Source organism: Euprymna scolopes, chromosome 39, assembly GCF_053919585.1.
Source record: "Euprymna scolopes isolate OS-2025 chromosome 39, ASM5391958v1, whole genome shotgun sequence".
Taxonomy (NCBI): Eukaryota; Metazoa; Mollusca; class Cephalopoda; order Sepiida; family Sepiolidae; genus Euprymna; species Euprymna scolopes.
In genome coordinates, this window is record NC_136520.1 from 19,025,774 (window position 1) to 19,041,264 (window position 15,491).

Genomic DNA, 15,491 nt, shown 5'->3' on the forward strand with positions numbered 1-15,491 from the left:
TTTTATTAAAAAAAGTCAAAGCAAAATTAAACAAGTTACTCATTTGAATTTGAAAGGTTTACATTCATCTTAGCAATACACACTATTTGAACTCGTAATCTCTTCTTTTACGAACAGCATTTGAGTCACTGAATTTTGTATTACGGTTGAAGTTTGCTTAAAACCAGAAGAGCTGCTTTCTAACTTTTTTCCCTTTCAAACCCATCGAATAAAATTCAACCAAACACAATAAGAAAAAGAGAAGAAAAGTAAAAAAAAAAAAGGCAAATGAAGACTTTTTCCACCGGTGAATATTTAAATATTTGTCCGTTATAAAATTAGTGTGCAAGATGGAACTATTGTACAGTGAAATGAATCTCAATTTAGTAAGCAATTGCTCACTGCTGATTACACTTATTAGAGCAATTAAAATGGAATTTTTTTCTTTTATTGTTGCAAGCATAACTAAAACTAAACATGTTTTTTGGGGTATCCATAATATCGAACATGGTTTCTATTGTCATGGCCATCACTCATTTATTTCGATTGAAATAATCTAAAATGAAGTGTTAGAAAAGTTTAAAAAAGATAAAATATTCACAAAAAATCCTTAAAAAATATAATCAAGGTAAACAAGTATCAATATAGAAAGTATTATGGTAGAATATCTATTCGATTTTTGTTTTTATAATCAGAAGACTTCTTCAGAAATGAAGTTTTTTTTCACATTTTTAATAAAAGAATATAATTTTCAAGTTTTCTTGAAATTTGATAACATCTTTTTGACAACATTTTGTAGAAGTTGTTCTGAAAATAAAAAACGAAAATAGAGTAACTATAATTCTAAATACATATACTGATATTTCTAGAGTAATACCAATATATATATATATATATATATATATATATATAGCTACTCTATTTTCGTTTTTCAATAATAAAATTACAATTTGAGCATTAAAAAACAATCAATTATTTCATTAAATTGATATTACTCTAGAAATATCAGAATAGGTATTTTTTCATTCATCTACACTTTCTCAGATTTTGCTTAAACTTTCCTAATATATATATATATATATATATATAAACTTAGATCAGCCTACACTAATTAATGTGTTTCTGTGCCAAGCATGCATTATTTAGGGTTAGCTCAACAATAAGTTAATGGATTTAATGTTTATATAAATTTAATTCATGAAGCTCTACTTTATATTGAACACTTTTGATAAAATATTGGTTTCTGTTCATTTAAGCAACATATTTGAACTTAAGTAATGTGTGTGTGTGTGTGTGTGTGTGTAACCGACATACAGACATATTATATACATAAATATATATCACATCCCATGTACGACCTGTGCTTTTTCCACTTATTTAGTGTCACCTTTCCCCTGCTCAGGTGTCAAATGCTTTCTGATATTGTGCAATTTCACTCTCTAGTTATGATTTAGAGTGAGCATTTGGTGGCTGAACTAGGAAAAGCTGAACTTATATGAATAGAAGAGAGTACTTATGTGTGTGTGTGTGTGTATATATATATATATATATATATATATAATGTAGTCCTACCAATTTCGATGTATGAGGTTCACACAGATGAATTGTTCATAGTGATAAAGGCTTGGAACAACTGCTGATCTCGGTGCAATTGAATTACGTTTTGTATCAGCTTTCCTTTTTCCTAGATGAATGTCTTAATGACGACTGATGGTGCATCTATTCCAGTGGGTTAAATGCGCCCCCAAATACCAACCATGAAATTTCTACATCCTGACACTGTACAGTATATGGCATAATGACGTTGACACACACCAGTTCTCATTAGATCATCGAAGTTAAGCAATGATGAGCCTGGCCAGTACCAGATGGGTAACTATTTGGGAATCGTAGGTGCTGTAAATGTATATATGATCAAAAATGTCTGTGTAACCCATGCCAGATGTTTAATAAAGTGAATTCCTTCTTGGGAAGAAAAAAGGTGGAATTGAGAGTACAACATGCTACTTTTTAAAAAAGAAACTTTTTTTTATCCTATCTCATATTGCAAATTTTTAGAACCACTTCCACCCACCCCACTGAAACTTTGTTTTTTGTTGTTGTTGTTGTTGTTTTAAAGATTGTCAAATATTCAAAGAAATAACAAAAAATAAAGTTTAATTTCAGAAAAATGTTTTCTATTTTATATTTACTTTTGTGTTCCTAATCAGGATAACAAGTACTTCAAGTCAGGATGGAATATACCTGACAAGGATGAGTAAAATTAATATGCCAGGCAGAATAGTTTTGCAGCATTTTTATGTTCTTAGTGAAGATTAGAATAAAGATATGATGATGTATTAGTGAAGATTATAATAAAGATATGATGATGTATTAGTGAAGATTATAATAAAGATATGATGATGTATTAGTGAAGATTATAATAGAGATATGATGATGTATTAGTGAAGATTATAATAGAGATATGATGATGTATTAGTGAAGATTATAATAAAGATATGATGATGTATTAGTGAAGATTATAATAAAGATATGATGATGTATTAGTGAAGATTAGAATAAAGATATGATGATGTATTAGTGAAGATTAGAATAAAGATATGATGATGTATTAGTGAAGATTAGAATAAAGATATGATGATGTATTAGTGAAGATTATAATAAAGATATGATGATGTATTAGTGAAGACTAGAATAAAGATATGATGATGCCTGGAATCCTTATTTTAATTTTGATTCTAGAAAATTACAAAGTAATTCAGATAACAGATTAAAATTACTGAAATGCATTCCAGTTGTGTGATCATATCAAAACTGGTTAATGAAAATGAACTTTTAAATAAGTCCTGTAAAGAACTGTTTACATTTACTTGACCGACTTCTTTAACGAAATGCTGATGAGTTTAGTAATTGTAAATCTGATGAATAAAAATTGTATTGCTGCATCAAGAGATTAATAATAGAATGTCTAACGCTCAACCGACTGAGCTATCATGACCAGCATAAGAAGTAATTGAAAATGAAACTTTATAAGCAAACTCATCAGTGATTCGCATAGAAATTCTGCACGCTCATCTAGTTTCAGTCGCAATGTTATGAACCAGCATTGCATTCTGGTCTAATTTTATCAGCATTAGTTTATTACTAAATTAGTGACTGGAAATTACATAAGAAAATGTAATGAATGGTTTTTAATGCAAATGCTGTTTCTTAATATTAAAATGAATGTTGATTCTGATATCAACAAAAGCAACGAATAAATTTATAAAATGAAACAACTATTAATGATTAAGGTCATTTGTGAAATCTATATATCTAGAAAAGTGAAATTGTCTCGGTGTGTGTACATTTCCCTACCAAACTACTCTGTCAATTTTCAGTCTAGACTCGAGATTTGACATAAGGAGTATTGAGGTTTGAGAAAATCTTTTTAATTGGTTTTCGGCCAGAAATTTGGCTGTCAAGGGGTCAAAGTTCATTTATTTGACTTTTCAGAACTCACAAAACTTCTGTCATTTTTGGGTCTAAACATTTGAAATTTTAGATGTAGGTTACTTGGACACGGATCAAACTTTTTTTTTATTTGATTTGAGTCCAAAACAAATGTTAAGGGGTGTAAGTTAAAAAATTTGACCTCTGCGGTCTCTATCAAATTACTTAGCCAATTTTTGGTCTAAACATTTGAAGTTTTACATAAAGTGTATTCAGACATCGGGGAAAGCTTTTTAATCGGTTTCTGGCCGAAAATTTGGCTGCCAAGGGATCAAAGTTCAAAAGATTTGACCTTTGCGATCTCTAGCAAACTATTCAGTCAGTTTTGGGTCTAAACATTTGAAATTTTACATAAAGGATATTCAGACGTGTTATACTTTTAGGAGTCTTATTAATAGTGAGAGTCTTATTAAGAGAGTTTTAGTGAGAGTTTTATTAAGAGGGATGTTGTTGTAAGATTGTTATTGTAAGAGAGATTGTTCATTTATAACGATTTATATATATTAAAAATGTTCATTCTTAGATGTGCTGAAGAAATATGGAAACTCTTAGAGTGAGGAGACAGTGTTGAGACATTGTGTAGACAGTCTTCAGACAGTCTTAGTGTAGATATGAGATGTAGAGTTCACATTGTAGATATGAGATGTGTATGTAAAGACATTTTATAACACAGATATATAGACATATAATAACAATTTTCACTTTACCTTTCGGTAGAATCACAACACAAAGACGACGTTTTATAAAAACACATGATGGGTTTATTTCTTCTCACGACCGGCCGTGGTTTTCTCGTCAAGAATTCAAAGCTTTACATATTAAGTTTCAAAGTGACCGTCTCGCTTCTAGACGTTCGAATTCCAAAAACTGGACTGTCGTCTGTCGACCTCAGATTCTCTCTCCGTCTGACCCCCCTGCTTCTGTCTGCTTAACTCTAAAGTTTTTCTATCTATATCTTAGAACTTCCCATTTTTCCATGACGTCATACACATGTTAAAACATGTGCCTTCTTTCACGTGTTCTGGACATGCGTGTCCAAAACTTTTCCTTTTTTTACAAAAGGAATTTTAACCTATACTCAGTAACCTATATTTCCAATATGTTAAAAACATGTTTATTAAATTATCTTGTAGCTGCATTCTTTCAATTGAATTTTCATAACAAAATTGACAGTGCACATTCTTTTCTTTAAACTATTTTATCTCTAAGCTGTTTTACATTCCATTTTCTAATTCTCACACGTAATCTATTTCTAAACCTAAATTACGAGGTTCGAATTTCGTCTATGCTATATCATCTTCATTTTACCTAAATCTCTCTATTTTTATACTTACATGAAAAGGGGACAGCCCTTATCATGTAACACATTCAGCAAGCTTTTTAATCAGTTTTGAGGCGAAAATTTCACTGCAAAATGGTCAAAGTTTAAAGAGTTGAACTTTGCAGACTCTACTAAACTCCTCTGCCAATTTTGGGTCTAAACACTTGAAATTTTAGATGTAGGTTACATCGACATAGTCAAACCTTTTAGTATATACATATATATATATATACAGATAAAGTTATGAACAGTACATAGGGCCCGAGCAAAGCTGGGCGGAGCAGCTAGTATATCTATTAAAGTGAAATTGTCTGTGTGTGTGTTCGTGTACATTTCCCTACCCAAATTACTCTGTCAATTTCCGGTCTACAGACTCGAGATTTGACATAAGGTGTATTGAGTTTTGGGAAAATCTTTTTGATCGGTTTTCAGCCAGAAATTTGGTTGTCAAGGGGTCAAATGTCAACTATTTTATCTTTGAAAACTCTACCAAACTCCTTCACCAACTTTTGGTCTAAACATTTGAAATTTTACATAAAGGGTATTCAGAGATAGGGGAAGTTTTTTAATTGGTTTGGGTCGAAAATGTGAACTGTAAAGGGACCAAAGTTTAAAAGATTTGACCTTTGCGGTTACTAGCAAACTACTCAACCAATTTTTGGTCTAAACATTTGAAATTTTACATAATGGGTATTCAGACATGTGGCAAGCATTTTAATCAGTTTGGGGGCAAAAATTTGGTTACCAAAAGATCAAAGTTTAAAGAGTTGACCTTTGCAGACTCTACCAAACTCCTCCGGCAATTTTGGATCTAAACACTTGAACTGCAAACTCCCTGAGAGGGGACATATAGATGCTAAGCAAATAGGTGTGAAACAGTTTACTAAAGGAATAGACAAGTTAACTCTCAAATATTGACTAATAAGAAAAATAAATTTGACTCTTAAGAGTTTATGGTAAATCTGAGAATAGTGTTTATAACTTGCGTTTCTGTGATCTTATATTGTAAATGAACAACTTCTAATAAAAAATCCATTGCGTTTCTTTAATTTTTCTTTGTCAAGGAAAGAGTTTTAGAACCTGAAATTTGACTCAAAATCTTTCTCTACCGAATCTGATATTTTAAAAAGTTCCAATTTTTTCTGATTAATCGTCTCAATAACAATATATACACATATGCATATAATAAAATTTTCCTTAAAAATGTCACCCAACATGACTTTTATATTTGTTAGACTAACAAAATCATAAAGAACTATCTGTCAACACCAGGCCCAGGCTTATTTTATCAGTGATCCTGTCACAGGGATCATGTTTATCTGTCATACTTATAGTTTGTGTTAAATACTTATAATGTTGATCAGTATTAATTAAAACAAGCAAATATTTGTAGACATGTTTGAGAACTTTTTTCATTATGTATTTAGAACATAATCCCAAATCCTGTCATCGATTATCCAAACACCCTGTGTTTATATATCTATATAATTATAAAACTCAAATAACCTTGTAACGAGTGATGTAACCCACTTCCCAGTTTACGACATCCGGTTGCGCACGTGTGCATAAACATTAACCCATAACAACGTAAGCAAATAAACACAAATCGCTTCTTTTGCAGATTTTAACCTGCGCACTGAAATATTAACGTTATTATTTCGAGATTATTATTTAACATGGGAAGAGTGGGGGTGTTTTGCAACTATTCTTTATTACAACTATACTGTCGCTATTTTCTTACAACTAAACAACTTTAACCCGTTGACAAACATAAGAACAATTGTAGTAAAGCCAAGACTACTACTACTACTACTCCCTATCCATCCCTTTTCCATCCTTCCTTCTTTTTTTATTTTTGTTTACATTTCTAGATACAAAATAGTTGTGAAAACGGTGAATTTGTTAACACATTGACTAATCTGTTTCAATATTAGTTTTATTTTATTTAGGTTTTATTTTTTTGCTTCAGGTTTTATTAATTTTTTTTTTTTTTTTTTTTTTTTTAGATTTTAAGTTTCTATAACTTGGTTGAAGGATTCCAATATGAGTTTTTCATTCTTATATTTCTCATTGGTAGGTTCATGTGCATTTTTGCTGCTAAATGACTTTTGTCGGCGTTCGATTTGTAGGAAAATCATGTTTAATTTTCAATTTTGAGCGATTATTCAGAAAAATAGGTAACTTTCCATGAATAGGGAGGATTTTTTTTCCATGTTTGAGTGATCCGTTCGTGATTTTTCATTTTAATATACTTTCATAGAAATGTTTCTGTTATGTCAAAAAAAAACTATTTTCTTTACGTCACAAGTGTCACGCTCATACATGAATTCCATAGCTAATACAACATACTGACCCAACGGGTCATGGGTAGTCTAGTGTGTATGTATATATATATATATATATATATATATGTCTTCCACATACAGTACTGTTTCACTGTTTCACAGCTCATCAGTGCGGTTAGACAGGCAACTGCCTCAAGCCAGGACCGAAACACGACCACCCAAATGACAGTCAAGAATTCTCACCATTGCGCTATATGGCTGCTGCTGTGAGGGTAATGAATTAACAATGTTTTGACATCGTCCAAATGTCCCCGCTCAATTTGTTTACACAAAGAGTGTCGCTTAATACACTAATGGCAGTTTGTATATCACTTCCCAATATATATATATATATATATATATATATATATATATATGTAGAGAAATGGAAATATTGTTGGATATTTGGCGGATGACCTCAAGTAATAGAGGCAGTCGAGGGGTTGCACACACACACTGATTAATCTCATTTGAGGAATGCGGGACTTTTCACCATGGAATGCATAATTTGACCAGAAATATGTGAGAGGATATCAATCAAAGGATTTGACACAATAGGCAATGGGGAATATTATTCATTCCAGAGAGAATGAATGTTTATATAAATCGACACAACAGTAAGTAAGGAATCTGTCACAGCAAACATTCACACCACCCTCATGCGTCTTACCCTGATGTCAAACACCCATATTAACTGTAAATCCAAAACTTGTCAGTGTGAAATAAAAACAAAATATTATTTTATAGATCAGCTGTGTTGTGTTTGACTTGCTGTCAGCGTATATGTTGTAGACCAATGACAAAAGTAGATTTTACAATTATATAAATTGAAAAGCACATTTGAACGACCAACTGCAGCGAATATATAAAAATATTTAAAGACTGCAAAAAACAAAGACTTGGTGTAGTGGTTATAGCGCCCCCCCCTCCCCACAATAATAATTGCATTCAAAATACACATGGGGAAACCGTCTTACATCATCATATTGGATTTGAAAAAGATTGTAGACATATTTCGAAGATTTTGTATTTTTGTTCTAGATTTAAAACAAGAAGCTAAACGAAATTCGAGAAAAAATTATTTCTAAAATATAATAAAATATCAACTTAAAATCTAATTAGATTCATAATTGAAAAATCTTAAAACATAAGTTATGAAGCTAACATTACTTACAATAAACATTGTTACAACATATTTTAGTATTGTAAGTAAATATCTTCATTCTCATTAAAGAGATGTACCATTTTATTTCATAATCCACTTAACAGATAAATGACACAAAATATAAATTTTATCTTTTATCTTGGTTTATAACTAGTTTTCATGATTTACACATGTTAATTATTCAATAAAAAAAATCCAAATATATGGAATTATCTCCCCTGAAACAATTAAATACAGATAACTAGATTTAAAGATACGATTTATTTAAACATTAATGCTATGTATCTCTTATCCCATCCAAACACATTTTAAATTCTGCCACTAGTCAATGTGAAATCAGTTAATATTAATAAAAAAAAACATAGTTATTAATAATTAGAATTCTTCCCTATAAAACCTAACCCCTACAAGAGAAATCACATTCGATGTATTGCTAATACAATTGCTATATATGTATATATATATATATATATATATATATATAAAGTAGTAGTAGTATGAAGCATAATTATAGCAAGTAAACTACATAGAAAAATTTAATTCCAGAAGTAAATCATCAGACTACATTTACGGATTTACATTCAAGGACCATTTTAATAGTTAAGCAGTTGATTTTATTTATTTTCTTTAAACAAATTTTCCTCCCATTGTTTACATTTTTTCTGCTCATTCTTTTGCCACACACTCCATAGTATGTCAGAAGGATGAACTGTAGTTTCTTAACTGTTACCATGGTTAACTTTTGTCTTAATACAATAGATTGGAAATTTATATTATTAGAACTATAGAAGCTTTTATTTTTACACCACAACTGGATTTTCCTCCTGGACGCTGTTAAAGTTGAAAGAAATTATATCGACAACTAGATAGGATTGGTAAAATTAATTATTTAAACAGAAAAGTTTTCCAACAATTTTATCCCCCCACCTTACGACAATTAAAATCAAAATATAATGTTACTAAACTTTTTGCCCTGAATTTTATTCTAATTTTTATCAAAATACATTGTATGATTTGGATTCTAAAAGATGTCTAAAATTTGAGGTCTAAACTTAAGGATTTCAGGAAAAAAATGAAATTGGGGGAATCTTGCGTAATTGATGTGTATTGACTGAATCATTCGATGCAATTCTGTTTTTAATTTTCAAATGCTATGTCTATGTCATGTTCCCTAAAAACAGCTTAAAAATATTTTAAAAAAACTCAAATTCACAGAATAAGTTTTCTAACATTGTTAAAATTAAAAAATAATCAGGGGTATTTAAATTTTCACCAGAGGCTTCCATCCGATTTTGTAAATACTGTTCCGATATAATTCCAATCACAGACACACTGTCATATATCAAAGCCTCCATCTTTGTTTTCCAGTCAATAATCCGCAACAAACAAGGTAGATAAGAACGTAAAACGAGTTTATATTTAAGAAAAACAAAAAAGTATAACAGTATAATGTTTTGGCCGTTTTGAGATGAGGATTGATAATTTGGATTATTTAAACTAATATTCTCTTATTCGGCTTTCATGCTGGAATTGTCTGCAATGACCCATAGCTAATGGATAAAGTGCTAAAATAATAATCAGTTCTAAGTGACAGTCTTCTAGAGATTGAAGGTTCAATCCTCGTTGTTGGTGATACTAAAAATACAATTACAAATTATTTAATCTAGTCATCGTTGAATGAGAGCAAGCTATTCACGTGGAAGAAATAAAGGAGCTTGACAGAAAGATTGCCAAGTTCAACAAGATGTACCTGAAGGAGGTCAAAGGTTACATCAGTTGTGAGAATAGTATTGAAGATGAGAATAGTAATTTGAATAATGCAAATAGTTTGTGTTTGAGTACGTCTTATTATTGTGTGAGATACTGAACTTCTCTACTACGTCAGATGGTTTTTAGTTTTTATCTTGCCAATCGGCCATTTTTTTTTTTTTTTTCCCCAATTCATTCCAAACAAAGCATATTGCCACTGGACCTAATTAAAAGCACTATTTATAGAGGTATCTTAAGTGGGGAGTTGTGCAGTTAGATATTTGTTCACATTACATTTAAATTTCGGCATGTTAGAAGTCAAAGACAGGGAAGAAATTCCAAAAGCAAGCAGTTTAAGCAAAGAAGCTGTTAAAATAGAAAGTTTTCTGGGATTTTAGAGATTTTACATGTCAAGTTCATGGATAGTTACAGATTGAGCAGGAAGAAATAGAGCAATTCCATTTGAGTACTTGTAAAACAAGCATTAAGATGCAATATGGAGAGTAGAAAACGCATTGTGGATGCGTTATCGGCAGCTCCCATTACTCTCGCTTGTCCTTATTTGTCCCTCAGTCCTCATTTTTTAATGAGTGATTTTTCTGACAAAGGGAGAAGAAAAAGCTGTTTTCTATTGGCAGTATTTTGCGTGAACAGTTGGCAGAGATGACGGAAATTTTCTGTTTCTATGTCTATCCTTGTAGCCATGTCACTAGTAAGGGTGCTGGAGGTAAACGTTTTATCTGGGCTGACGTTATCTGCCTGATAGTCAGGGACCTGAACCTTGGATTAACCACTAAAAAATATTAATTTCTTTTTCTCTCTTAGTTTCCCCTCTCTGTCCTGCTCTAAGCAAATCTGACGACCTAGTCCACAAATTCCAAAATTCGATCATGACAAGTTTCAAGAAAAAATACACGATTAAACCCGGTTCTCCAACTTCCAACGTAGCCCCCTACTACCATGTCTCCTTCTCCAACATCAGGGGTCTACGTTCTAACCTTCCAGAGGTTGAAACCCAATTACAAGAGACTAAACCTTAAGCGAAACTGGCATTAGACAGGCTATTTCCCTAGAAAAGTTCGCAATTAAAGGATACTCTAACTTAACTTCTAAGTCTGACCCCCAAGATCGCTATGGGCATGGATTATGTGCCTATATTTAAGATGGCTTTCTATGTGGTAGGGACATGAACAGAGAAGATCCTAACTTACCCTATATGTGCTTCCGGGTTGCATTAGCTCACACTACTGCATTTATATTTACTCTCTATCGCCCCCACAACAGCGGAGTTACTATCTTTCAAAGCATATCTGAGAAAATTGACCAAGTCCTTTCTACTTATCCTTCAGCTAACATTCACGTATGTGGAGACTTCAATCTTCACCATGTGGAATGGTTAACTCACTCAAACAAGACCGATGATGAGGGGAGGTTCTGTCATGAGTTCTCCATTGCTTATGACCTCACTCAGATTGTTCAGGAACCCACCCATGTGCCCGACAATGACGGCCAGTATGCGAGTCTACTAGACCTTTTTCTCACAACTTGCCCTGAACTATGTTCAGTTTCTGTTCTGTCTCCTCTTGGATCTTCCGACCACTCTGTTGTATCAATTAAGATAAAAATGAAATGTAATAAGTCCCCAGACGTACCTCTCCATCGTACAGTATATCGATACACTAAGGCTGACTGGGATAGCTTCCATACATTTATATCGGATCTACCTCTGCATTCCATGTTTAAAAAGGATATGTCCTCTATAGTATCAGACCTGACGGAATGGTTAATTGTAGGTATAGACCGTTTCATACCCTCGAAAAAGTTCCAGCAAAAATGTAACAGCCAGCCATGGTTCTCTCCAGAATATGCTGCTGCCATTGCGCACAGAAATCATTTTTTCCACTGCTTCCAACGTAATAGATGTATGGAAACTAAAGCCGCTTTCAGGACTGCCAGCAACCATTGTAAGAAAGTAATAAAGAACGCAAGAGAGTTGTATGCTCAATCCATCAAGTCCAAAGTAGCTGAGCAGCGGCTTGGTTCCCACCAGTTTTGGCAAATAGCAAACAGAATCCTGAACAGAGCATGTGCTCATCCCAACTATCATCAATGGACCTGAGGTAATCTCGTCAGCATCAGACAAAGCCAAACACTTTGTTAAGAACTTTGCAGCTATTCTACCCCTTGTGACCAAGACTGCCAACCCCCAATATTTCCTCCTGTATCAGAAAACACGCTATGTGATATACAAATATCTGTACGTGATGTTGCCAAGCTAATCAAAAACCTTGATTCCAGTAAAGCAACTGGCCCTGACGGTATTCCAATTATAGTACTCAAAAAACTTCAACTAGAACTAGCGCCCATACTTACAAAACTGTTTAAACGTTGTCTTAAGGAGAATAGTTTCCCATCTCCCTGGAAAATTTCATCAGTATGCCCTGTATTTAAGAATTCAGGTGATTGCTCATCCCCCTCTCAGTACAGGCCAATAAGTCTCCTGTGCGTCATGAGTAAGTTGCTGGAATTTGTGTTAAATACAGAAGTAATCAACCATCTCAACAAAAATAACCTTTTTAGTGACATGCAATATGGTTTCCGTTCTGCTAGATCTACAGCAGATGTGCTTACAGTTATATCTCATAGGATTAGCAAATCTCTCGACGGAGGCAACCTTTCTAGGGCAATTGCTCTTGACATATCTAAGGCCTTTGATAAAACTTTACTTCACAAGATCTCTTGCTATGGTACAGCTGGAAATGTCTTCTCAATTGTTAAATCATTTCTTTCTGATAGGTTCATAAGAGTAGTAGTTGAGGGGCAAAAATCAGAAGCTCACAGTATAAATGCTAGAGTCTCTTTTCCTGATCTACATTAATAATCTTCCAAATCACATCCTTACATCATTTGTAGACATTTATGCTGATGACACTACCATTTATGGTAGCACATCTAAAACAGTAAACGACCAAGTTCTCTCCGATTCTCTCTCCTCTAATCTTGAGCACGTAGTACAATGGGGAAAGGAGTGGCTGGTTACTTTTAATGCATCTAAAACCAAGCTTCTCTCTTTACATCATCAACATTCTGATCCACATTGGGAATCAGTTGAAATGAATGGCTCTCTTCTTCAGGAGGCCTCAAGTTTTGACAAGCTTCTGGGCTTGACCATTACTCCTGATCTTAAATGCAACACGTACATCAAATCTGTTGCCAAGGCCACTGGAAAAATGGTTGGATCTTTCTATCGATCCAGTAGATATCTCACTGCTGATGTAATTCTCTATCTATATAAGAGCCAGGTACGCCCAAGGATGGAATACTGTTGCCACATTTGGGCAAGAGCTGCTAGAAAGGACTTGTCCTGCCTTGATAAAGTTCAAAATAGACTTCGTAGCCTCGTAAGGGATGTCCTTTTCTCTTCCTTGCAACCTCTTTCTCACAGAAGAGATGTTGCTAGTTTGTCTCTGATGTATCGTTATTTTCATGGAAAGTGTTCGACTGAGCTTTAGTCTATGGTCCCCCCTCGCCAAACTTTCACAAGAAACACTCGTCTAGCTGAAAACACTATCAATAATTTCCCCCACTCTTTATCTGTGCCTTAACCTAAACGTAGATTCCATGAGCAAAGCTTCTTTCTTAGAACTGCACGCCTGTGGAATTATCTTCCGTTTTCCTGCTTTCCGGCTGACTACAATATGTTGTCTTCAAGTCCAACATGAACAAGTTTCTGATGAGCTGTTCCACTTAAGTTGACAAATTTACCGAACTTCCATTACTATCGATTACTATATTTTCCTTTTGACTACTGTACACTCTTTAACCCTTATCCTCGAGTGGCCTCTTGGCCTTGATAATGTGGTGATGCCTGTGTAAAAAAAAAAAAACAAAAAAAAAATGGGCAACTGGCGGCTTTACAGAAATATAAGTTATTGGCAGGTGAGAGAAGTATTTTAGTCTGTTAGAGTGAGATCTCCTTTGCAGCAGACTTGGCTGTATCTTCTATGTATTTGTTTTACTTTATGTTAATTGGTCATTTAATCTTTAACTCGACTATTCAAGAGATCTTCAAAAATTAAATACAAGAAAAAAGTCAAGTTTTAACAAAAGATACAAGATATTTTCGATGTCCTTTTTTTTGACAGCATAAAATCAGCAGTAAATCAGATCATTTATTAACTTCTCAGTTGTCGTAGGCGAGTTAGCATTTGCATAATGGCATGGGACAAGATTAACTTTCATCTTCTCATTTATAAAGATGCTCGAAAAGAAAATGAACAATTCGGAATTATTAATGAGTTCAACGTTGGAAAAATCGATTCAAGCAATTCTTGAATAAAACATTTCAGATTTCAACTTTTTTCATATTATTTGCGTTATTGTCATGTTCTTCTTGTTTTGAGTATTTTTCATTTACGTTTCACTCAATATGACTTGCAAATTTCTTCATTCTCTTGTTGAACTGGAATTTTTTAACCTTTTATTTGATCCAGGGGGGTAGCATGCTTCAATTACATCAGTCATGGATAGAAGTACGAAGTAATACACGATTGTATTTTTCGTATCGCCACACTGAGGCTTGAACCTTTAACCTCCAGAAGAGTGTAATTTACAACTGAATTTTACCAAATACTGGGTGGAACGATAAAATTATCACCTTAAAGAAAACAACACTACAGCTTTATTTTAAAACTTTTATTGAAAAAATCAATTGAGATAACTTAATTATGTAGTAGAGCTCTGGCATCTATTCAATGTAGCCGCCTTCAGCCTCAATCACCGCCTCAATACAGGTCTGGAACTGGGAGCATGCCTTTTCCACAAGTGCTGGCAGGGTCTCAGCGAATACTTGGCAAATGGCAGCGATCAGGCTGGCTTTGGTGCCGACTTTCAAGCCGACTTTGAAGATGTGAGATGGCATGATGTGGCCCTCACTTGAAACCTCACCAAAGACCATAACCGTGGCTGGAAACTTCATTGAATTGCGCCCTGAAGTGTTGAACCGTCAGGATTTGCATTTTGAGGGTGCTGTTGGAGTGGTAGAAAGCATGAGTTGTACAGTGTCACATCTCTGATCTTACTTGTTGAACATCATGTCACTTCCAGACATGATAGCAGGCTCCTACCGCTCTTGGGATTTGTACACAATTGGCTAACTAGTTGATGCTCTGCAACAAAAAAAGAAAACTGATTTTCATCAAATGGAAATGGAATCATATCGTCTTTTCTAGGACAACAATCTTATCCTGCCACTCTGTAATTTATCCACTATGCCACAGATCCTTGCAGACAAAACTAACATGAATTTTGGAAACTTACAACTGATCACTTTTTTTTTCTTCATTTAAAACACTATTTTATGTTTGAGTATATGGTTAAGTGTTAGTTTTACTAATTTAGAACTGTTGTAAAGCTTCACCGCTCACTCATTTTGCGACCAAATTTCAACAGTTTTTTTTTT